At 44.5% G+C, this 24927-nt stretch overlaps 1 long non-coding RNA gene across 1 annotated transcript; it reads left to right on the plus strand.

The window, feature by feature from the left end:
• Positions 1-18022: 18022 nt before the first annotated feature.
• Positions 18023-24725, plus strand: LOC115065373. The gene is made up of 3 exons (XR_003845160.1): positions 18023-18107; positions 18614-18692; positions 24077-24725. It is a non-coding gene; the product is annotated as an uncharacterized LOC115065373 (long non-coding RNA).
• The last annotated feature ends 202 nt before the right edge of the window (positions 24726-24927 follow it).

Below are 24927 nucleotides of genomic sequence, written 5' to 3' on the forward strand. Positions count from 1 at the left end.
AGAGGAGACAGAGAGACAGAGAGACAGAGACAGAGACAGAGACAGACAGAGACAGAGACAGAGACAGAGACAGAGACAGAGACAGAGGAAAGGGAGAGACCAGAACAGACATTGCTGGGCCTGCAATGGCCTCTGCATTTCTTCTCATGCAGTCTGCTCCTCTCTCCCTCCAAAGTACTTGAACTTCACCACAGGGTACTACTTCCAGAGAACACTTCTGTGTTAGAAAAATAAATATACAGCCAATTTTCAGATTATATCTTCTTTAGTTCGGTTATAAATTATGTGACTCCGTTCTGGCAAAGCCTGAAGTCAAGGCTGTCTTTCCACCCTCCTTAACTCAGAAAAGGCGTGGCTGTCAGTGATGTTGGTGTCTGCCAATGAAGGAGACAGCTGAATTCATGGGGAGTGGGGAGGGGGGAAATCTTAATTTCTCACCTAGTTTCAGTTACCAGAATCACAGTGAAGCATGGAAGATTTGACTTGTGTTTATTTATTTTTCTTGTCACTAAAACTGGGGCAGACCTTCACTTATGGTATTTATAAGATTTATAGTCCTGGAGGAAACCATTACAGTTACCTTCATTACATTAGGTTTCCAAGTTTTTACTTAGCATATTCCTTATGGTTTGGAAATAGCATAATGAACCACATTCTGGCAGTAGATGATTGAAGAGGCTGTGGGAAGACGTAACTGGAGACCCACAAGCCTGGGTTCTCAGTCAAGGATGACCCTTCTCTGCATGGCTGTCTCAGGCTGGCCTTCCGAGTCTCTGGCTCTCAGGGTCTCCCCTATAATCAAGGATTTGGCTGATGTGGCTTACTGAGAGCTGGGTACTATAGCCCAGTACACACATCTGTTAGACACAGTTGCTGGGTCCTTGGAATTATTTACTGGAGTTGAGTCAGGCTCAGGTCAAACCCTTTCAATATTTTCTTTCCAAATCTTTCTGAAAATCTCACTGAAAATAGGTAAAATACAAGAGGAAAGGCATGGTTCTGCCTTCGGCCAGTGCAGTGGAACGAGGTGAACCAGAGCTGTTGAAGAACAAGCCTTGTCCCAAGAGTCTGAAAATATCCTCCCATCACTGGAGTTCTCTAGAATACAGTTGTTATGGCCTGATCAACATTGTCTCTTTTCTATCTAAATATTTTGCCAAAAGTAGATTCACTTTAACCATTTAAGGACATTCACTTAATTTTCTTTGGACAACCTTTGTTGTTGTTGTTGTTGTTGTTGTTTTGTTTTGTTTTTAGAGACAGGGTTTCTCTGTATAGCCCTGGCTGTCCTGGAACTCACTCTGTAGACCAGGCTGGCCTCGAACTCAGAAATCNGCCTGCCTCTGCCTCCCGAGTGCTGGGATTAAAGGTGTGCGCCGCCACGCCCGGCTTGGACAACCTTTAAAACTATTTCAGGACTTTCTTTAATGAAAGTGAAGGGAGGATTAAGTGTGGGATTTTCTGGTTCCAGAAATTCACTATCAAACCCCAGTGTTTAGGGAAAAGACTCAAGGCTTGAACATTTGGGGGGCTGAGGGCAGGGCTTATATTTATTTGGATTCTAGCTGCACCCCTCTTCTCCTGTTGATTATGATTGTGGTAATGAAGCCAGGCAGGTTTTCCTGCTGCTTCCCAAAATTGATTCTCTTCTTAATGATTCTTAGCAGATTTTGTCAGTTAGGAAACTGAATTGGGGATTTTTTTTTTTATAGGTATTCATTCATTTATCATTCATTGGGTATAAATTATCTAGTGGGAGCCGTGAAGGGAATGAAGTTACTAATAGAGATTGTATTTATTCTGAATAATTTCATTAATATTACAAACAAGATAATACAGAGTTTTATACAGACAAAACGGTGTATTCTATTATTTTCATATATATGTGTCATTACACTTGGCTCTAATTTGTTCCTTCTTCCTCTGCTCTCCCTTGTGTGCCCATTGCCTATGGCTAGTTCCCTTTTGTCCCCTACACCCCAACTCATCTTCTGCTGTCATGTCATATGTATTCTATTAACCAGTCCCTTAGAACCCTTCCTCCCATCTCATGAGATTCTCTTTCTCTCCCCGATCCTTTTCTTCTCTTCCCTTATACACACACACACATACACCCCCCCCATTTTCCACTTAAATACACCCCACTTTCCCATATGTAATTTTAAGTATAGTTTGTGCACATTAAAGAAAATGTATATAATTTGTCTTTCTGAATTTGGCTTATTTTGCTTAACATAAAGATTTCCAAATCCATCTAGTTCCTGGCAAATGCCATAGTTTAATTTTTTTAGTGATTTAATATGTCTGTGGTATGTTGACTTAGAATCCTTTGGGGTATGTGTGTGTGTGTATATATATATATATATATATCACAGAATAGTGGTATAGCTTCAACACACATTATTAAAGCTTCAACAGAAGGGGCCTTCCAAATTGAGCAGGTAGTGGCAAACTAATTTCATTAAGGTTGATTCAATAAAGTATAATCCCACCTGAATGATTTAGTTTCTGTGGAATCTACCCCAAGCTTCCCTTCATTACCAATTTATTTACTTAAGTTTTTACATTTAAACATTAACATAAACCACATAAAACACAAAACTTACCATTTTAAAGTATATACTCCAATGGTTTCCAGCTTATTTACTTGTTAGGTCCAAAACAGCTCCCTAAAATGGCAGTGTTGGTGATAACATCCGAAACGGAAGGACTTTGGGCTAGTAAACAGCAGGATTATTATTGGATAAATAGAGGTCTGGGGGTGGGTTTCTGTTTACCTGGAGCTTCCCTTGAGCTACCAAGAACCTCCCTTAATCCACCCAAAGGTCAACTATTTAGTGCAAGGACATCTAGTTCCCAGTCAATCTGCAGAGCCTGTAGCAGCTCAAAGAACCCCACCCTGCCGAGACATCAGCTTGCTTTTCTGCCATTTGCTCTCCTCTCTGCCCATCCCACCCCAAGATATAATCTTGGCAATTTGATCTCTAAAATGCCATTCTTTTTACTCATGGACCTGTCTAGTTTACTGCACTCTCACTTACCACTACTAAGTTAGTTTAGTTTGCACAGACACAACCATTATCTAATTACAAAATATTTTGACCGTCTCAGAAAGAATCTGATATGTAGCTAAGAAATAGCCAAGAGATCCGGTCCGGTCGGCTCTAACATACTTGCTGCTCTTGTGAGTTTGCCTATTCTGGGTACTTCATATAATGGTGTGTTTAATGAGTTTAGTCTTTTACTCATTTCATTGCTAAATAATATCCTATCACGTGGATATATCACATATAGATATATGTTTTCATCGGTTGATGGATATTTGGGTTGTTCCTGTCATTTGTCTATTATGAACAAAGCTGCTATGAAAATTTGCATACAAGTTTTTGTTTGCACATATGTTTTCAATTCTCAGGTAGGTACCTAGGAGCTCAGTTGCTGAAACACATAATGATTCTGTATTTTAGTTTTTGAGCTGCCCACAGTTTTTCCTAAGGGCCTTACCATTTTATAATTCCATAAAAATATCTGTAACCTCAGAACATATTTTAACTAAGGTTTAGGTTTGTAGCTCTCCCAGCTTTTAGACAAAATATTAAGCTGATAAACAAGAAATGCTTTCCTAGGGACCAGGACTGGGTTCTGGGTTTGTTCATTGATTCAGCATCCTGTGGGTACAGAGATGGTGGTCATGTTTCTTCTTTGAGGCACACTCTCCAGCCTTCTTGGGAATCTTTAACAATGGGGAGAATGCCACGTGGGTGATTTGGCAAAGCTGGAGTCTGGCCAGAGTGAAAGGCTGGGCAGAGTCAAATCCCTCTCAGTGCTGGCTTGAGTTTTGGACGCCGACCCGTTAAGCTAGAGCCGACTTCCTGTTCTCCACAACAAACCATCGGTTCAGGTTTTGTTTTCTTAATGGGGAAAACGTGTGAAGCTCCAGCATTTCCTGTTTCTCTGGAACAAACAATTTTCTACAAAACCATCTAAATCCCAGGAGTCTGGACATGAGTTTATAACTTAAGTTGGGAGAGAAAAGCATCCTGGGAGTTTGTGTCATTCTTGGTCGGCCCTGGAGCCATCATGTCTACGTGGTTGAGTCTCACTGACCACAATCCTCCGAGGTGGGCTAGGCAAGCTCACGCTATGTTCCCTTCATGCACGAGAGTTGATCCTCTGAGAGGTGGATCCATCTGTTCCCGGTCACACGATTGAGCCAGAGGGGGCTTTGCTCAAGCCAGTCTTTCCCAAGTGCCCTTCCTTAGACTGGTGCCAGCGTGGGACAAATTTTACTCCCATTCCCAGAGTTTGACTCCGATTTCTGCCCGGAATTAGTGTGCTTTGCGATAACAAAGCAGCGACGGGAAATCGGGACACTCGGACATTACAAAAAGTTCCTTGATGGTTTAAATCAGGGAGTTGCCAATACCATTTGGGATGATTTTAAAAACAAGATAAAAAGAAAACACGACTCTATCAGCTTGAATCTCTTACTTTCCTTTCATGCATTGGATTTTTAGTATTTTCCTTCATATACAGATTCTTTTTGTACAATTTCACTCACAGCATGCAGGCTACCAGCTACTCCATTGGTCTGCAGATGTGTGTCTGCATTCTTACAATTGTTTTTAGTGGTTTATACAGGAAAGGTTGGGGTAGAACCCTCTTAGGAAAGGAGGGAAAATGACACCCAGGCAACAGAATAAATTCATATCACTTGCGGGACCACATCCCTGATAGTGATTATTAACAGTTTATGTAATTGTGAATGACCCTGAAAAGCAACTAAAAAGTGCATATAGCTACTAAACTCAGAGACACAACTATAATGTGTTACACATGTACACACATACCACACATGTGCACACACACACACACACACACACACACACACACAAAGCCTAAAGGTAGTTTTGTATTGCACAGTGTTGTGGTCTTCTTTTGTTTTTGTGATTTACCACTACGCATTGCTTCCAAGTTCAAAGTCGCGGTATAGATGCTGGCACTCTGGTCAAGTATCTGACTTCTAGCTGAGAGACAGAAAGCAGACTGGCAGGCAGGTGCCCCTCATCTGTGCCCACCCACATTGTCTTCTCCTCTTTAAACACACTCCCTGGGAGTTACTTGTCAAAGTACCTTCTTAGCTAAGTTGGAACCTCATCCCCTCAAAACACAACAGTAATTCTTACCTCACCAGAATCGGTGTGAATGAAGCGGCAAACTCCGAAGATCTATGCGAGTTCAAGTGTAAAAACAGCAAGCTGACTAGATGGAAGGTTTCCTATTTCTACATTCTTGTTGCAGAAAAAAACAAAACAAAACAAAAACAAACAAACAAACAAAAAAAACCCAAAAAAACGATCACCTCCTTTCCCCACCCCAAAGCACATTAAGGGAGGACAAAAGTGGACTCAATTCAGAATGGCCCAAGGAAGCAGGGACCCTTGAAGGCTTGAGCCTCATACGGAATAGAAGTGATCAACAGGACCCCAGATTCCCACCTCTGCTGGGTGGGATAGTCTGAGAAAGAGATTATGCTTAGAGACTGTCCACAGAAAGCTCAGAGGCAGAGAACCCCTGACGCAGCTTGTTCCCCAAGAACCACAGGCTTCCTTCCAAGTAGGCAAACCTTGTAGGTCTTAGTAACAAAAATGAAGCTACTTGTAGGTGAAGACCTCGTCCCTCTTACCACCTGTCCCACCAAGTCTAAGCCTTGACATATAGGAGATTGACATATAGGAAAAAATCCTCTTATTCTGGCCCTACCCTGAGAGTCAGCCTTGCCTGTCACTCAAGCTGTCAAGACACTCAACCTGCCACTGTTGATGAAAGCTAAGAATGAGTGCCTTGGAATGATGTACGTATTTAAATAAGGGTAAGGATAATAACAGTACAGGTAGGCTACCAATCAATTACTATGTGCATCTTACACATTTTAATCCACGTCACCCTGTCTATTCCCTTGCAGCAGGTCTGTGCTGTACTCATTTTAGAGAAGGAAAAGCAGAAGCTCAGAGAGGGCAAATGCTTTGTCCAAAGTTAGGAAGCTAAGAAAGGGCGAGTACAGCCCTCAGTTACGAGATCTGTTTTGCGTTTTCTTGGGGGTGGGGTAGGGTGGTGGGGTGGGAATCACTGTTCTAGTCCTCCCACATATTATAAGTAACGTTCAGCGATGACTAACAGTTCATCTAATTTATTTACATATTTTAAACGATTTAGTTATTATTTTTATTTTACCGGTATGAATGTTTTCTCTGCACATGCATTAAGCGTACTGTGCGGGTACGGTGCCTTCAGAGGCCAGAAAAGGGCATCAGATGCCCTGAAACGGGTGTGATAGACAGTTCTAAGATGCCAGGGGTGGTGGAAACTGAATCCACACCCCACGCAACAGCAGTAAGCACTCATAATCACGGAGCCATCTCTGTAATCTCTCTAGCCCATATAAATTTGCTTTAAGTGACATCCAGCAGCCTTTGTTTAATCTATAATGCTTATAGATCTTAGGCAGATATTTTTAGCATCTTAAAGCTTGCATTTCCTAATCCTCGAAATGGAAAACAAAGCTGCCTACTGTGTGATGTTCTCTGAGGACAGATGATATGAGGCACTCATAGTGGTTGGCTCACAACTAGTGTTCAGCATATTTTAATTATCAATAGTTCATTTGGTAAGTGCTCCAGGCTGACCCGGAACTCTCTGTGTATCTGCGGCTGCTGTCAAACTCACAATGTTCATCCTCTCTCAGCTGTCCAAGTGCTGGGACTGCAGACCTGCACCACAGTGGGTGGCTTTGAAGTTCACAGTGATGTACATCAGACTCCTTCCTAAGCGAGAACTTTTCAAAGTACTGAGATCTGGGTCCCCTGTGGGATATTCTGAAGAAGTTCCCTAAGTGATTCAGCTTCACTGTTGTCGGTGGGCTCAGTGCCAACTGTGATACACATCTACTAAGGATGTGCTTGCTCAAGACATTGTGCTATGCACTATGAATAATGAAGTAAATGTCACATAAAATCATGTGGGAGGCTGTTGGGAGCTTCACTGAGGTGACCATCCCTGGGGCGGGTTTTTAGAGGTTCAGCAGCACCATCTTTCTTAAATGGTAACAGAATAATCTGTGAAGACAGGAAGCCCAGAAGTGCAGAGAACAGACTTTGGAAAGAGCAGAAAGAAGAGATCTAAGGGCTGGTTGGATTCCCGACCTTGAAGTTATTTTCCTATTACAACAAATTTGAGGAATCATAGTGAGACATCGAGCTCTCCTGAGGCAGAGAGTGAATTTTAGAGACTGCTCTTGCAGTCGGGAAGTCTTGTGCTCTGATAAATTAGAAGATGAAGACTGGAAAGGTCTCAGAATGAAGGGGAGCTTGGGCCAAGCAGGTCACTGACAGGTGGCCAGGGCAAAGGAACAGTTATGTAAAACTGATTAGATGTTGGGGGAGGGGTGGAGAGAGGAAGAAGAAGTGCTGAGGACATTGTGCCTGGGTGAGAGGAAGAATTGCACTGCACAGAGAAGGGGAAGTTGGAGTCTGAGCTGACAGGAGGAGGGCAAAGATGAGGTGACCTTGAGTGGGAGATGCTGGGACTGGGTACTCATATCCCAGGGCCATGTGAAGACGTGGTACTCAAGAGAGAGGGGCAGGCTACACACATACAAATAAACTATAGTGTGAGCCATCAGCATTGAGGGGAATTGCTTGGAGCTCTGACTCTGTGTTGTGGGGTATCTGTGAACGTAAGGCGCCGTAAGCAGATTACTATGTATGTTAAGAAGGCCACAACCTCCTATGACATACCCCCAACAGAATCACCTGTATAGAAGTGGTGACAATCTTGGACCAGTCGAATCACTGTGTCCCTGATTGCCACAGTACCTCAGACTATTGATTATTTTTGCCATGGCTAGACTGTTGATAATAATATTTCACTACATAGAAAAATAATTAACTTCAATTTGGTCAAAGACCTGGATACAGGAGCTCAAATTATGGACTCTTGAGGAAGAAAACAACATCAAAAACGTAAATATTTTAGGGCTGGAGAGATGACTCAGCAGTTAAAAGCCCTGACTGCTCTTCCAGAGGTCCTGAGTTCAATTCCTAGCAACCACATGGTGGCTCACAACCATCTGTAATGGGAACTGATACTCTCTTATGGTGTGTTTAAAGACAGCTACAGTGTACTTGTATACATAAAACAAACAAATAAATAAATCTTAAAAAAATCTTTAATAAAAAAATAAAAACACACTTCTTAAAAATACCTGTAAATCTTGGTATTAACATGCCTTAAATTGAGTAATATTAGATTCAGTACTTAAAGTAAGAACAATTATAATATAAACTAGATTTCATCAAAACTTAAATTTTGTATTTCAGGGACTGTCAAGAAAGTGCAAAGACTCATAGCATGGGAGATAGCATCTGCCAATCTAATTACCTGAGAGGAGTCTAGTACTCAGAATAAGCAAAGAACCTTTAATACAACACTGAAGGACAATAACCCAATTAAAACTGAATAAATCATTATAGTAAATATTTCTCCTGATAATTGTACAAATGAAGCTGAGTGTAGTGTCACATACCTATAATCTCAGCACGCAGAGGAGGCAGGAGGAGTGTGATTTCAAGACTGCCTGTGTGACATCAGGAGACTCTGAATTAATCCACTCTCATGTATATACACAAATGGTCAAGGCTCAACATTAAGCTATCTGAGAAATGCAAGTCAAAGGCGCAATGAGGTATCATTTCCACACCTACTAGGGTGGCAATCATCACCGTTATTATCATGATCATTATCAATTATCCTGAGATAATAACAGAGGTAAGTGTGGTGGTTTAAATTAAAATGGTCCCCATAGCCCCATAGGGAATGATACTATTAGGAGGTGTGGCCTTGTTGAAGGAAGTGTGTCATTAGGGGCAGGCTTTGAAGTTTTAGATGCTGAAGCCAGGCTCAGTGTATCTCGTCTCGTTCTCTTCCTGTTGCCTGCCAATTCAGATGTAGAATTCTCAGCTATTTCTCCAGCAGCATGTCTACCTGTGTGCTGCCATGCTTCTTACCATGATAAGAATGGACTAAACCTCTGGGCTGTAAGCCAGCCCAAATTAAATACTTTCCTTTATAAGAGTTGCTACAGTCATGGTATCTCTTCATAGCAATAGAAAACCTAACTAAGACAGTGAGAGTAAAGATAAATTGTTATCCTTCTATATTGCATGTGGAGATGTAAAATGGAGTAGCCCCTTTTGAAGACCAGTTCCCTCTAGCCCCCCAAATTAAGTATATAGTTAACATCTATATGGCCCAGCAATTCTCCTCATTGGTATGTACCTAAAGAATTGGAAACCTACACTTACACAGATATTTATAAATAAAAGAATCACAATGTTCATTAACTGATGAATGAATAAATAAAATGTAGATTAGCTTTATAGTATAAGTACACACGGAGTATCTTAAAGGGGAATAGAATGCTGACACACGTGTAATGTAGGTGAGCTTTGAAAATGTGTAAGTAAAATAAACCAGTTACTAAGGGCAGTGTATTGTAAAATCCCACTAATGAAGCATTTACAATAGAGAAGCTCACAAAAATGAAGAAAAGATTAGCTAGCCATTGGCAGATGAGGGAATGGAGAGGAATGAGAATTCCTCTTGAGGCAATGAATATCTTCTACAACATAACAGTGGTGATGGCTACCCGAGGCTGTGGCTATGAAGTCACAGGAGGGGAAAGTTAGTCAATACAGTTCTTAGTGTATTATCTTAACTCCTAAGTGTCTTCCAGTGACATGAAAAGAATATAAAGAAAGTCACGAGCTGTGAGGGTAAGGACAGACTCAGTCAGTGGTATATTCAGTTGGAACAGGTATGACAAGAGAGAATCTAGAGATGAGGCTGAAGAGAGATGTTGGCTCTAGTATGTCCAGTCACCTTGTGGGTCACTGAGTGAGTTTCACATATCACGTAGGGCCAATGCTCTTCTGGGTGCTTGAACAAGGTGATAGGCTTGGCAGTACAAGCGCAGGTGACATTAAACAAATATTTACCTCAAATTTGGTAAAGCAATTCTCTGATACGAAGGGATGGAATTTCAGAGCACCCTGGAAACACACTTGACAGATACCCCTTGGTGTGATGCAATCCGGAGTGTTTGGTGGAATGTGCACTTACACAAGTCATGCTTGAGGGGATGTGATGAGAGCGATGTCATAGGAAGAGCTGTTGGTGGGTCTCAAACACCCCCAAGGCAAGGTGCTGGCAGGGCAAGGAAGAAGCAAAGCTTCTTTTCATGTGAACCACTGTGGGCTGAGTGTTGAAGGCTGTCTGTCATGCTTCATCCTTCCAGCCACTATTGGAGAAATGATACTCAGGATCTCTCAGGAGCAGATGACGACGGACTGGACCAGCAGATCTTGCTTTCTCCATCACCAGAAGCAAGTAGCCAGGGTCCTTCCTCCCTGACTCTTTTCTCCCTGTTTAGGGAGGCATTTGTGAATGTCATCACTAAGTTTCTTGGGTCAGGATCACTTCTTTGCTTTAGTTTGTTGAAGTAAGAGCTGTCAAAATGGACTAGATCCTTCCAGACTTTGAGCACAGAGAGCAATATTGTTAACCATCACTCCTCCATAATAAACATTATATTCCTCATGGGAGTTGCATATTTGCTTTATGAATATATTCTGCGCTATTCTTTTATCCCTCTCCCTTCCCCATATTTCTTCACTATTCACCCTTGCCTATCCCTGTCCTGCCGTGAGTCTTTAAACTCTAGTCACAGCATGGCTAACACAAGATGTTAAGAAAAGTGTAAAGAACGGCCGTTCTGATTCTGTGCTTTATGAACTGCTCATATTGTGCTCCAGCTGTAGAGAACAGCTCTAAGGGAAGTCCGAGCTTTCGTTCTGATGAGCGAAGCTGACACAAAGGCGAGCCAGAACACAGCCTCCCGAAGCGCATCCTTCTGATTCAAGCTTTTGTCCAGTTGCTCTCAGAGTCAAGGTTCTTCCTAACCTTTCCATCGACAGAGACCTCCTCAAGCTCAGGTGTCGGAACCTGCCAAGGCTCCACCCATCCGTGGCTTCCTGTGAGCAAGTGTGCATGGAACTTTGGAACCTGTGCTTTGAAATTTGTCACTTGAGGTCCTCAGAGATTGCAGGCACCATCTAGGAAAAGAGGAGGGATTTGAGGCCAAAGGGACTAAGATTCTGACTCCTAACTCATAAGAAGAAAGAACCAACCCAGTTAACAGAGTGTCCTTAATGATGGTTGAGTGTATGGGGGTGGGGCTGCATGAGCAGATGCAGCTTGGAGAACTCTCATTCACCGCCTTTCTCTCTGGCTCTCTCCCTGCACACACTGTTCTCTGAGCTCCACGGTTTCCTGTGTCGTGCTTCCTGTTTCCTTGTCAAACTTCCTATAAGTATTGGCTGAGGGCTGGGCAGGTGGCTGGGACGCAGCAGCAGGTGGAGGACGTCGGAGGTAGATGACTCTTGAGCTGGAGTTCACCAAGTCCCCCTTTTAGTTGGTAGTAAAGGACCAGACGTGACTGTAATCTCTGTTTGTGATTTGAGTACCTAGGAGAACGGGCTAATTCCAGCAGAGGGAAAAGAACTCTAGCAGGCAAGACCGCCCAAGGCCAATGCGAGCTTTAAATACTTTGAAGATAGAAGATAACCCTTCCTGCCTCTCATTTCTGGGAGCATCCCCGCAGGCTCTGTAGGTCTCTCACAAACCTAGCTGATAGATAGTAGTTCTCCAACCCTTTGCTTCTGACCTCAGCCAATCCCCTCCTTTGTGGTCACACATTTCCAGGGTGTGCGAGGCAGGAATGATTCTTGCCTCTATTTAATGATGCTTAAATATAATAAGTGTAATTCCTATAAGACAGTCTTGGCCAAAAATAGAAAATCCTGTTGCTCTTTCACTTCATCTCCCACTCTCCCACTCCTACGTTCACACCACAGCATCCTACAAGATTTTTGTTTGTTTGTTTTTTTAAGCACTTAAAGTCATTGCTTCCCGGGCTAGTGTGCCCCTTGAAGAGCTGGCATTTGGCCTGTGGTCTGGGCAACTACCTCAGATTGCCTCCTTGGCAAGGAGGGTGACCATATCAATTGGGCTGAGCATAGGCTTTGCAGATAGGGGATCTGGGGAGCAGAGGAGTGACACACTCTCTGATAAACCACCAAGATGGCAGTCCCGTTTTTCATCTGGGCTCCTCTATTGTGTTGGTTGCTATTGGTTCCTTTCCTTTCATTAAAGTACAGTGGTTGTTTGCTAAAGAAGCTTTTGTTCAGAGAGAAACAAGGCTTCTATGTTCCAACAGAAGTGTCAGCAGTGGGAGGAGAGAGGAGAGGGTGGGACTCTCCCTACAGAGCCCTCTGGTGGAGTTTTTCAGTATGCATTGCTTCTTCTGCCTCTTGAGGGAATGGCTTCTTCCTCTAGCTCATGGAGGGCGACTCCTGCTGCGCCTGATGACTGCCTGTTGTGGCTTTGAGGGCCTGTGGGAGCTGATGGTCCTCCTGCTGACCTGCATTCCCAGCTCCATCCACTGGCCATTCTGTTCTGGGTGCCTTCGACAGCAGTTTCTCTAGGTTGGCCTTGAACTGCTGCTCCCACTCTGCTTCCTTCATCAGCCACAAGCTACTAAGCAGTCCCTACCGCAAGCCCTTCTCATCGTGGGACTTTTACTTCAGGCATCAGCCTCTTGGCAGGATCTGAAGCAACCTCGTTCTTGCACCTTGCTCAGAAGCTGTTGGCGTGAAGTCCAGAACAGTAAGGCTGTCCTGTCCAGTTCATCTCTGACCCCTGACACGCAGTCGAGTGTCTGGCTTGTACTGGGCATTTACAAAGTGCACGGGAAGAAACAAATAATAAAGACAGAGAACATGGAAAGGGGAAAGCTTTGGGGGTCTTTTGACATGGTCTGTCAGAGGTTGCGTGGAATGTCTCCTTTGCTGAGGAGGGGCGTGTCTGCGTAGTTGGTATCCTATCTAGCATGTCAACATGACATTGTCTACAGTCACCCGGGGTGTAGGGATAGTTGAGTTGAGTCTATATCAGGCTACATGTCTGATAAGTGCCATCTAGACTGCTAACTGATATAGGGCTACCATGAACAGTCCCATACATGGGCAGTTGATTTGGGGTTGTATAAGGAAGCAGTGTAAGCTTGAGCCAGAGAGTAAGTCCGTCTGCAGCACTCCTGCCCTGACATCCCTCAGTGACTGACTGTGTCCTGGAAGTGTGAGCCAATTAAACGCTTTCTTCCCAGAGTTGTGTTTGATCACAGTGTTTTGTTACGGTGACAAGAAAACTGGAACAGTTACATCCCTTCTTCTCTGGGATTATATCTTGGTTCCCAGGAATTAGGGACTTTCCTTCATCTTTCCCACTCTCTTTCCTGCACTAGTTTTCCCAGGGCTCATCCACACACTCTTAATAGTGTTAACAGAGGCTGCAACTATATAGAAACCCAACTGCCATCTTTGAGGGTCTTCAATTTTTGGACACTTCCAAATATTCTACTTAAAAGCATTGGCCCATCAAAAGAAACCCGTGCCTCATCAGCTGAAATGCTCCTGGTCAACTTCCTTTACTGTAGGGGACATTTGAAGTTCTCATCTGCACCCCATGTATCCAGCAACTGTCTCTTACATTGATGGTGACAATCCACTGGCAGGCAGAAGCCAAAATTCCATTTACTCAGCGTTTACAGAGAGGAGCTCTCACATTCCAGAGGCACCCGTCAGTTGCTACCAGACATACCCCATGTCTGGTCCTGGATTTGGCCAACTCTGTGTGTGTTTGTGTGTTTCTGTGTGTGTCTGTGCACATATCTGTGTGTGCATGTACATATGTGCACATACATGCATACACAACAAAAGTCTTGCTTTCCTGTTGACAACTGGAGGGATGAGCTTGAACCATCAGGATAGTAAGGGCGTCAGGCAGTTCTCCAGATTCTTTGACAGTTCTCTGGGAATCATCCTGGCTTCTAATTCTTACTTTCTTCCCTCTGTGGCTGCATTCTTGCTGTTGTTTAACTTACACCTGCAATCCAGCCTCTTCCCCGAGTTCCACCAACACAAGCCCATAAGACCCACTTATTCCTGGAAGTCTGTAGAAAAGATTTCATGGTAGATTTGAAAGGCAGTAACAGGGCTTTTATTTTGACGGTCCACACCTTCGCATTGCCATCCTGCCCCTCCCCCACGCTTGAAGCTGAAGCCCCTGTGGTTAGCTGTGGCTTTTCTTTGTCTTCTATTCTTCTGTTGGGTGCTCCTGTGCATCTCTTTTTTGTTATTACTTATCTAAAGCCCTTCAACCCTTCCTTGTGCCTCAATTAACTAGGGCTATTTGCATATCCAAAGTCTTCCTGGCTCTCAAGTTTCTTAAGAGTCACTCTCCTTAGAAAGCAATTATGGTTTACAAAGAATTCCCTCTTTTTCAAGAAAGGGCCAGGGGGGATACCAAGGTCCTCTAACAACCCAGAGACAACCCTGAAATGCCAAGAGCTGGGGATGGCTTTTCAGAGGGCCGGGCATGGTCTTCTCACTGCTGTCTTCTGAAAACAATGAAAAAAGTGGGAATGAGTTGCTAAAGTCCCCACATCAAAGTTGAAAGAGTAGCTTTCTCTTCCGGATAGTCAAAAGCCCCCAAGACCTGTCTCTGCCCTTCCGCTGGGGATGTCTTTCCATCTTGGGCGAATTAGAGAGGAAAAAAAGAAAGAAAGGAAAAGAGAAACTATTCATTGCTCCACCTTTTGCACTGGCCAAGGCAGAACTATGTCGGTGACAGAAGATTGATCATGGCTAGAGTTGATTCTGAAGCCGACTGTACAGCGCGGAAGGCGGCTGGCAGCAAGGATAGTAGAGTCATGGGACTTGTATGAGGAAAGGTGGCTAGGCTCAGGGCAGTGAAAAGTACATATACCCCCACCCCCAAGCCCTACCTAGTTTACTTGGGCCATGTGGCGATATCCCCTTAGTTTGCTGTGCTACAGGAGAAGGCTCACACAAAGGATGTCAGAATTGTTCTAGAAAATCCTCAGCACTTTGAATCAAGGAAAAATGAGTCAATTGCTCCTCTTTTTCAGTTCTTGAACTTTAAAAATTTGACTGCGGTTCAGTGTTTGAGGTGGTGTGTGCGTTTGGCTGAGGGGGTGGAAGTTGACAGGCAGGATTCGGAAGGTAGTGATTAGGTTGTAAGATGTCTGGGGGTGGAGGAAGCTTAAGGGAAGGAGGCAGGCTCCTCCTGCAGAGGTGGAATAAGAAATGTAAATGGGTCAACTTGATTGGCTCTGGCCCTCCCAGATCCAGTGAAATTAGCTCCAACTTAAGGCTTTCTCTGGCAGAATAACTGCTCTGTATTCAGGGATCAGAGGAAAAAAATGGTTACATAGAATTGTTTGTGTCGGAGAACCTGCTTTAACCAATTTAATTTAGCTTGACGAGGAACTCTCAAGCAGCCACTGTGCGCCCGTCACAAGGTCAGATGTATTGTGGGAAGCAGAGGAAAGCCTTACCAACACAGCTGTCCTTACTCTGTGACAATCTCCTTAGGGAATTGAGACTCCCATACATGGCCAGGTGAAAAAAAAAAACGAGATCAAACTTCTTCAGCATCCCAAAGTCACGATACTGACAGTTCCCATTCTGGATATAAGAGAAGGAGTCATGGAAGGGTGGTGAGGAAGTGGCCCCTGAAATGAGGTGAAAACTGCTTATTTGGGGTACTGTGTCTGCCTCCTTTTTGGTTTCCCCAGAGCTATCCAAGTCAATGTTAAATTGACAGTTCTCCAGAGATGGAAGATTCAGGGCAAGAACAGAGGTAATCTAGAAGTTTGTAGCACTGTAAGCCAGGCAGAGAGAGTGCAGGGCCACATTGACAGGGGCTGGACGATAAAGCGTTTGGATTTTGTCTGCCAAGAGAACCAGAGGAGAGCAAGGACAGGGCCTGGGGAATGGTGTCAGAGTGGAGTATCCTCTGGTGCAGTGTAAGAGTTTTGTTGAAGATGATTGCCATGGTTTAGATAATCACTGCTTCCCCCAAACCTACGTGTTTAAAGGATTGATCTATGACTGATGCTCCTAGGAGGTATGGAACATTTAGAAAGGTGGGGCCTTTAAGCCATGAGGAATATGCCCTGCAGGAGACTATGCCCTTCCTTCCAATCTTTGGTATTTTTGCTAAGGCCAAGTTGTGCAAAGTTGTGGGCTCCCACCATGATGAATTGCCCCCATCCACACCAGAGGCCTAAAGGCAATGAGTCTATTGAATCATGGCTGAAAGCTCCGAAGTTGTGAGCCAAACCAAGCCTTTGATCTGCATGGGTGATTGTGTTCCAAATGTAACCCAGTGTGGAGACCTGAACAGCACAGTGGTATTTGGGTGTGACTGTAGTGTGGTTTAGTGGCAGCTCCACATATTGGGTTAGAGGTTAGCTGGGCAAGGTGGGGTAGATGTGGGGCCTGGAGTCAGATGAAATGGTTTTGGGTCTCATGTGGACCAGTCTAATGGCCCCAGGCATGTGGTTGGAGCAGGGTAACCAACCCATCCAGTTTGCACGGGGTTTTCCCAGGGTTGGCACCGAAAGTCCCATGCCCCAGGGAATTTCCAAGTCCTGGGAAAACTGGAGCAGCCGGTCCCAGACTGTTCTGAGTTTAAAACTTCAAGGTCCGTGTCCTGGAAACTACTTCAGTGGTGAGCAAACCAGGACAATTGGGGGAACCCATTTGGCCAGTTTTCACCTTGGTTCCCTCACGTAAAAAGTAAAGGCAATAGTCCCTTCCTCAGAGTCTTCTGTGGGTTAAATGAGATAGTACACATAGAGCCTGCAGCACACGGGTTGTCATGGGGAAGGCATCATGTCAACATTTGCTGGATAGATGAGAGTGATCCAGGGATGAACCAGTGAGGGGTGGAGGGGGAAGGGAGAGCGGCCCGCTGACTGAGACATGAGCAGAGCCCGTGGCTCAGCACTGGGATTCTACCTGTGTTTATAAAGGAAGAATTGCCAGGAAAGTCAATGAAGCTAGCAAGGAAAAGGCTGGCCATTGAAGAGACCAGGCTGCAGCAACACCTTTTAGTTTGTCTGCTGATGGAATGAGTCTCCACTTGAGGATTCCCAGGACAGATGTCTCCACTCTCTGGTTCAGCAGATACTGTGGACACGGATGCTCAAGTGAAATAAAGGGATGTTTGATTTCCACACCATTCATTTGTTGGTTGAGGCTTTTATTGAACAGACATTTAAGAATATATATATATATATATATATATATATATATATATATATATATGTGTGTGTGTGTGTGTGTCTGTGTGTGTCTGTGTGTGTCTGTGTGTGTGTGTTAGGCACAGTTAGCCTCTGGGAAGCTACAAAGAAACAATACATAGTAGTCCATGTGCTTAGAAATTTTATGATAAAATTTTTTAGTACACTTCTTACTAAATATCTATGGACATATATGCATGCATATATGAGGAATGAACCACCACCCCTCTTTCCTAAGCTGAGCCTTCTGATAACCGTACATAAAGCTGGAGTCTTCTTTGGATTTGATAGAAACCAGAAGCAAGGAAATCAGAAAGTACTTATTGAGATGGTCTGCCATCAGGACAGACAGACAGAAGGAAGGGGATGGAGAATAGAGGGTATAGACAGAAAGGGTCAGGGAGAAGAGGGGATGTCTTGGTTTTCTTTCTATCACTGTGATAGACACCGCATCGGAAAGCAATTTGGCAAGGAAGTTGCTTGTTTGGTTCACCCGTCCCTAAGACAGTGCATCCCTGAGGAGAGTCAGGGGTAGGAACCCAGGAGCAGAGGCAGGAGCCATGTGTTCACTGTGTTCGCTGGCTTGATCCCCATTACTTGCTCAGTTCTCTCTCTTATATAACCCAGGATCACTTGCTCAGGGGTGGCACCACCTGCAGTGAACTTTGCCCTTTGCCGTCAATCATTAATCAGGAAAATGACCCAGAGATTTGCCTACAGGCTAATCTGATGGAGGCATTTTCTCACTTGAGGTTCCCTCTTCCCAGATGACCCTGGTGTCAAGTTGATGAAAACCTAGCCAGCACAGGGGAGCCGAGAGGTGGGGGACAGGGAGGAGGGAAGAGAGCGAAGAGGAAGTGAGGAGGAAGGGGAGTTGAGGGGGGGGGACAGGGACCAGGGAGGAGAAGAGAAAAAAGAGAAAGGGAGGGGGAGGGGAGCAAGGACGAGGGTTGCCAAGAGGAGAAAGGGGGAAGAGAGGATGGGGTTCATGGAAAGAAGCAGGGATATTGGGCGTCCGAATGAAGGGACCTCAGAGGCTTGGGTGGGGGAGGACTGACAGAGAACACAAACAGAAAGGAGGGCATGAGCAGCTGCAAAGGGCCTTGGAGGAGCTGAGAGAGAGCAACTGCTCACAGGCAGGCAGCCCTGGTGGAATCAGAAGGTGGAGGGGACGCTAATTGAGAGGCCCTTGTTTAATAGAGATGTTTTCTCTTTAACCGCAGCTAAGAGGAAATGGGGTAAAGTGTACAGCATGGGGAAGAGGATGTGATTCAACCGTGTCTCTCCCTCCATTTTGCCTGTGATTTTTTTTTTTTTTCCTCTTAGGCTCCAGTGGGTGGCCCTAGACCCTTTCTCAAACCAAAGGTGTCTTCCTTGGAGAGCTGTTCACCTGAGATCAGCTGAGGTGAGTCTTTCTGACAAGGGACACCTCCCTCAGGCACTGGCAGCTCTGCTGAGCACTGCAGGCTGCTGCTTCCCCAAAGAGCTTCCTTCCTCCCCAGAACCGCTCTGGCGTAACTCAGAACACACCCTTCCCTTTCCATCACCTGAGAGCGGGCCAGGGTCAGGTCAGATCTCCTTTATTTCATGATTCTTCAACTCCTATTCCCGCCCTCTTTCTCTTTTATACATTTCTGAGTCTTTCATGAAGTAAGAGACTGTGAATAAAAGCATCTAATGCATGCTAGAACTCAAGAGTCAAAGAAGGAAGAATTATATGGGAATTATCAAGTTCTCTTGGCCTTGGCAGACCATCAGACTGAAGAGGCTTTCAGAGAGCATAATGTTTAGCGACCATGGATAAATTCCAAGATATGCACCAAGTGGTCAGGTCTCTGGCTGCCGCCATTAGTTGAAGCCACAGGTCAGATGTGCCTAGCTCCTGGTATATACCATTAGGACATAATTCTTCAGCCCCAGATGGGCATTTTTTTTTTTTTCTTGTCTTGGCTTGTTTTCTGTTGCTTCAGCACAGTGGCTCTCAACCTTCCTAATGCTGCAACCCTTTAATATGGTGCTTCATATTGTGGTGACCCACAACCATAAAATTATTTTCATTGCTATTTCATAACTGTAATTTTGCTACTGTTATGAACCGTAATATAAATATCGGTGTTTTCCAGTGGTCTTAAGCAATCCTTATGAAAGGGTCATTCAACCCCCAAAGGGATTGTGACCACAGGTTGAGAACAGATGCTTTATCATACTAGCCAAACCTGGATAATTTATAAAGAAAAGATGTTCATTTTTCTGGAAGTCCTCTGGCTTGGCTTGACTTCTGATAAAGGCTTTAGGTGGGAGGAAGGGCAATTAGCCCCATGGCAGAGAGATCACAGAGTGAAGGGAAGATAGGGAGAGCCTCGGGAAGCAGAACACACTATGTAACCCACACCCCTACGGTGCCTAACCTACTCTGTGGGAGCTACATTCATCTGTTCAAGAGGGCAGAGGCCCCGTGACACCAACCATCTCTTAAAGGCCTCGCTGTAACTCAGCACTGTCACAGTGACATTTAATCTCAGCATGAGTTTTTGCAGAGACAAACCATATTCAAGCCATAGTACTTAGGCTTACTTGAATAAGGACAAAACCATTATAGAGTTTAGGCCAACGGGAGATAGTAAGGTTAAATGTACACTGGAAGCGGGAGGCAGGGGGTGGGGGGTGGGGAAAGGAATACAGCCAGTCTATTTGAAGGATGCTAAGCCAATAAGTAGAATCAGTCAGGCAACCCTTTCATAGAGCTTGCCCTGACACCGGCCTCACAGCCTTTTGTGCCCATGTTTCTGTGCTTCTGACTTCTTTGCGCTTTGCACTTCTAGGCTTTAAGGGTGGTTTTAGGTTTTAACCCATGACCAAGACTGACAACTCCTGTCAGTGGCTCTGTCCAGTACCTCTAGAGGCTTGGGATAATCATATTAGATCACATATAACAGTTTGCAAACACTTGTGCCACACAGCAGCACCCTAAAGCCTCAGGCAGTTCTCAGATGACCAACCATCTCCAATTTGTGGGCAAGGAAACAGGAAGCCTAGAGATGTGAACAGAGTAGCCCCAGTGGCAGATATGGATTTCCTGAAATAAAGTGTATGCTTTTCTGCAAACCTGTTGCCTGCCTATGACATAAAAATAACAATAGTTGCCTAATATAAATCATTAAAACACTATCTGCATTAATTAATTCACATTATCTCATTTAGATCTCTCGATAGGCATAGGAATAGCTGCTCCCCCCCACCCCCCCATTATAGATAAGAAAACTGAGGCAGAAAGAGACCTAGTAAATAGTTCATCATCACTTGGAGAAGGAGGAAGCAAAGAGCTAAGTCTAACTAGTCTTATCCCAGAGCTGGTGTTCTTAACTTCTGATCATTCTCCCAAAAGGCTAGAGGTGGGGCATCCAATCTAAATTGGCCCCCTGCTTTAAATTGTTCATTAATTTTTTGTTGGTGCTATAAAGGGGAGAGTGGGGAAAATAGAGGGAGAGGCTTTAACTATGGAGTGGGAGAAAGGGCATACAGAGACAGAGGAAGGAAAGATGAATAAACAACACTAATGATGTTTGAAAAGCCCTTTTATGTTTACCTAGAATCTTTCTCTCTCTCTCTCTCTCTCTCTCTCTCTCTCTCTCTCTCTCTCTCTCTCTCTCACACACACACACACACACACACACAGAGGGTGTTGTTTAATTAAAGTTATGCCACTTGGTGTGATAATGTTTCCTCAAAGAGACACAGACTAACAAAACACCCAGTGCATGACATGAGAAACCTCCTTACATGTATATATATGTCTTAGTCATATATATTACTGGATTACTCTATTACTGGAAAGAGACACCATGATAGTGGCAACTCTTAGAAAAGAAAGCATTTAATTAGGAGCTTGCTTACAGTTTCAGCGGATTAGTCTGTTATCGTTTTAGCAGGGAACATGGTGGCAGGCAGGCAAGCATGGTGCTGGAGAAGTAACTGCTACATTCTGACCTGAAAGCAGAGAAGAAGGGAGAAAGGGAGAGAGGGAGGGAGAGGGAGAGAGAGGGAGAGAGGGAGAAGGGAGAGAGAGAGAGAGAGAGAGAGAGAACACAATCGCCTGGGTGTGAGCTTTTGAAGTCCCAAAGCCCACTCCCCCTGAGTGACACACTTCCTCCAACAAGGCTGCATCTACTCCAAGGATGCTACACCTCCTAATCCTTCTAATCTTTTCACACAGTTCCACTCCCTCGTGACTGTGCATTAAAATTTATGAGCCTATGGGGGACATCCTCAATCAAACCACCATAACATACATACCACACACACACACACACACACACACTGTATAAATACAATGTACTGGCTGGTTTCATGTCAACTTGACAAAAGCTAGAATTATCAGAGAGGAGGATCTTCAGTTAGGAAATGTCTCCATGAGATCCAGCTGTAAAGCATTTTCTCCATTTGACATTCTGTGGGGGAGGGACCAGCCCATTGTGGGTGGTACCATCCATAGGTTGACAGTCTTGGGTTCTATAAGTAAGCAGGACCCCACCACGACTTCTGCGTTAGCTTTTGCCTCCAGGGTCCTGCTGTGTTTAAGCTCCTGTCCTGACTTCCATTTGTGGTGAACCTTGAAGTGGAAGGGTAAGCTTGTGCCCTTCCCCCAGCCTTGAGTAGACTAAACAGATCTTGAATGCTTGCCACAAATGGTTTTACTACCTGGGTAGAGTCCACTGGCCTCACCACATTTGCAATTTCCTGCTGGAGTTTAAAGGAGAAGACTGCCCACTGAGCTTGCTTTGTGACATAATCCAGCTGAAACAAAGGATGGGGTCTATGGGCTTTCCCTATATAAACATAGTGCTGAATGTTAAACTTTGAGCCTTGATCAGCATCTTTGTCTTGGCTTCAATCTTCTCTCACACCCGATCATTTTTTTTCAGTTCCAGTCCCCCTTTCAGGTAACCCAGTTCTCCATGGCCACTGGACGGCTACATAAGCTGAATAAACCCTTCCCTCCCAAACTTGTTTTTTGGTCATGGTGTTTTGTCACAGCAATAAAAACTCTAACTCTGACATACAGCCCACTGAGTCAAAGTAACATATGAATATGCTGCTCATATTCATATGTTACTTTGGGCTGACCACTTTGTTGAATAACCAATTAGTGGGCTTATCCCTGGGGGGAGACTGACTCTCCCTCTCTGAACAGCCATTAAGTGCCTGTATCTCTTAATCTATGGGTGGGATCTTTTGAGGTTTTCCCTTTTCCATATTGAGATGTCAAATGGTATTGTCTCTGTTCAAGTATTGTCTAAACTACTTTAGTTTTGAGATTTCATGAGTACAAGCAACATCCTTGTCATATACAGATGACACAATCTAAAGCAGATGTTCTGGTCTTCTGCCTCTTAAAGTCTCCCCACCCCTTCTTCTGTGACATTCCCTGAACCTGAGGTGCAGGAACTGTGTTGTAGCTGCTTCAGTTAGGGCTGGGTACCCCATGGTCAGTGGTTCTATGCATCATGATCACTTGTGGATCTGCAATAGACTCTGCATTATTAAAAGAGCATCTTCTCTGATGAGGGGTAAGAGCTGCTCTTATCTGCAGGTGTAAGGATAAATATAAAGGATGCAGTTAGGAATTATCCTGGTGGGAAAGTGGCTGTAGTAGGTTCCCCCTATAGAGTCAATAGACTCACCAGGCAAATATAATTGGCTAGGTTTACAGTACAGCCATGTTTTCTTGCTTACTGACCAGGCCTCAAGTCCAGTTAGACTGCTGTTGGTTACTGCCAAGATATGAACACCACTATTATTTTGGTTCATAGATGTTACAGCTATGCAAGGCTATTGATCCTCTCCCTCCTTGGTACTTTTCATGACATCTTCTGTTACTGTGAAAGCTAGTCCCCCAGAGAAGCCTTCTGGTTCAGCTCCATCAGGAGTCTCATCAGTACCATGTCTGAATGCATGGCATCTTCAGAAATAGGGACAACTTTTGGGAAAAGAGATATTTGAGAAAGAGTTGGGAGAGTGGACACAGGAAGGGTTGGAGGGAGGAGGGGAAATGATATAAATATGGTAGACATATATGAAATAAAAAAATTTACCCTCTGTAATCTCAGAGGTCTTATTTACCAAGTCTACTTCAGGCAAGGGAAATTTGGACATTTTCCAGGTCTTCTAGGTTGGGCTCCAAAGACAACCTGGAGGTTTGGGGATTTAGAAAGAAGCATTACAAGGCTTGGGAGAAGGAAGTGGGTGTCTCCCTTTCCATTGCCACTGGGGACTGAAGGACAGACCTGTGCAGGAGACCAAGCCATTGAGCTGAAATCCACTTTCCACAGTACCACGTATGGTGCTTTCCTGGTTAAATTGTTCATAATAATTGATCAGACTGGTACCATTCCATTAGCCTTGGCCAAAAAAAGTCTGACATGTTTTGATATTAAAGCTGAAAATATGCTTGCCACTAGCCAAGGAGCCATAAATGCTAAAATCACACTAATCACAATGGACAGACCGCTCTCCACCAGCAAGTCCCCATCATTACACATGCAGCAAATTAACAGCAGCTAATGGGAGCCTTGAGCCTCCTTCTGGTTCTCACACACCTTCTCTTAATTTACCACATGGAGGTAAAAGGGCAGAGGAGAGACTCACAGGTCACCTTTACACGGTCCTTGTGATGCCTTTGTCGCCTGGAATCTTCCCGGGCAGCTACTTGACTGTCTGGGTCAGCCTTGGTGGGAGTGCTGACTCACAGGTGGCCTTCATAAAGTTGCATTTACGGTTGTTGTTTTCTAGGTATCTCCTCTGAAACATACGTGCCGTTGTCTGACTGGGCTGAGTGAGCAGCCCTGTCCGTGAACACGTGCACTGGTGTCCTTCTTTCTGCAGTCATTCTAAGGAGCAGTGACGAGTGGAGGTGCACGGCTTCTATTCTTGCTCAAGCCTCTTTGCCTTCACGTCCACCTAACCCTCTTTTCTGAGTCTCACTCCCTGAGTGTTCACTGCATGCCGACTTGCACGTCCCCAGCTCTGAGAAGGAACCTGCAGGCTGCAGTCTCAGAAGGCTGATGAACTTTTGGATCCGTGGCCAAAGAGAACAAAGGGCCTTCCTTTGCTGTGTGTGGGAGGACCCATGGTGGAAAGATGGCTCCCTCTCTGTGTGTGTCCTGAAGGGTTCTGAACTATAAACCAGCCTTTTCAGGTTATTATGGTCGTTCCCTCCCAAAGCAAGAGGCTCAACCACAGATTGCTCTGTAGTTGGTAAGTGTAATAAGAACATCTGTGACAAAGACTCTATTCTCCTCTGTGACAATGTAAGCATGGCCTAAAAGGACCAGAGCTGTACTTGATGGAATGAATAAGGAGAATGAGCTGGGGAGAACACAGGAGGACTTCTTTGCCCATTCCCAAAATGATGGCTTCATGGAAAACTTACTGAAGAGGCAGGTGGCAGGCACAAGCACCAGGGATCCCCGTTTGGATTTGTTGTCGAGTGATGAAGCCTGTGGGACACTTACCAGCATGTAAGAGAGGGAAGCAGGCAGGTGAGCATTCTCCAAAGCATTTGCTGGATCGTTTGCCCTGTCAGAGGACCTGTGAGAAAGGTTTCATGGTTGATTAAGTTTGGAAAGCAAATGATTTCTTTC

The sequence above is a fragment of the Mus pahari genome, chromosome 1 (assembly GCF_900095145.1).
Source record: "Mus pahari chromosome 1, PAHARI_EIJ_v1.1, whole genome shotgun sequence".
Taxonomy (NCBI): domain Eukaryota; kingdom Metazoa; phylum Chordata; class Mammalia; order Rodentia; family Muridae; genus Mus; species Mus pahari.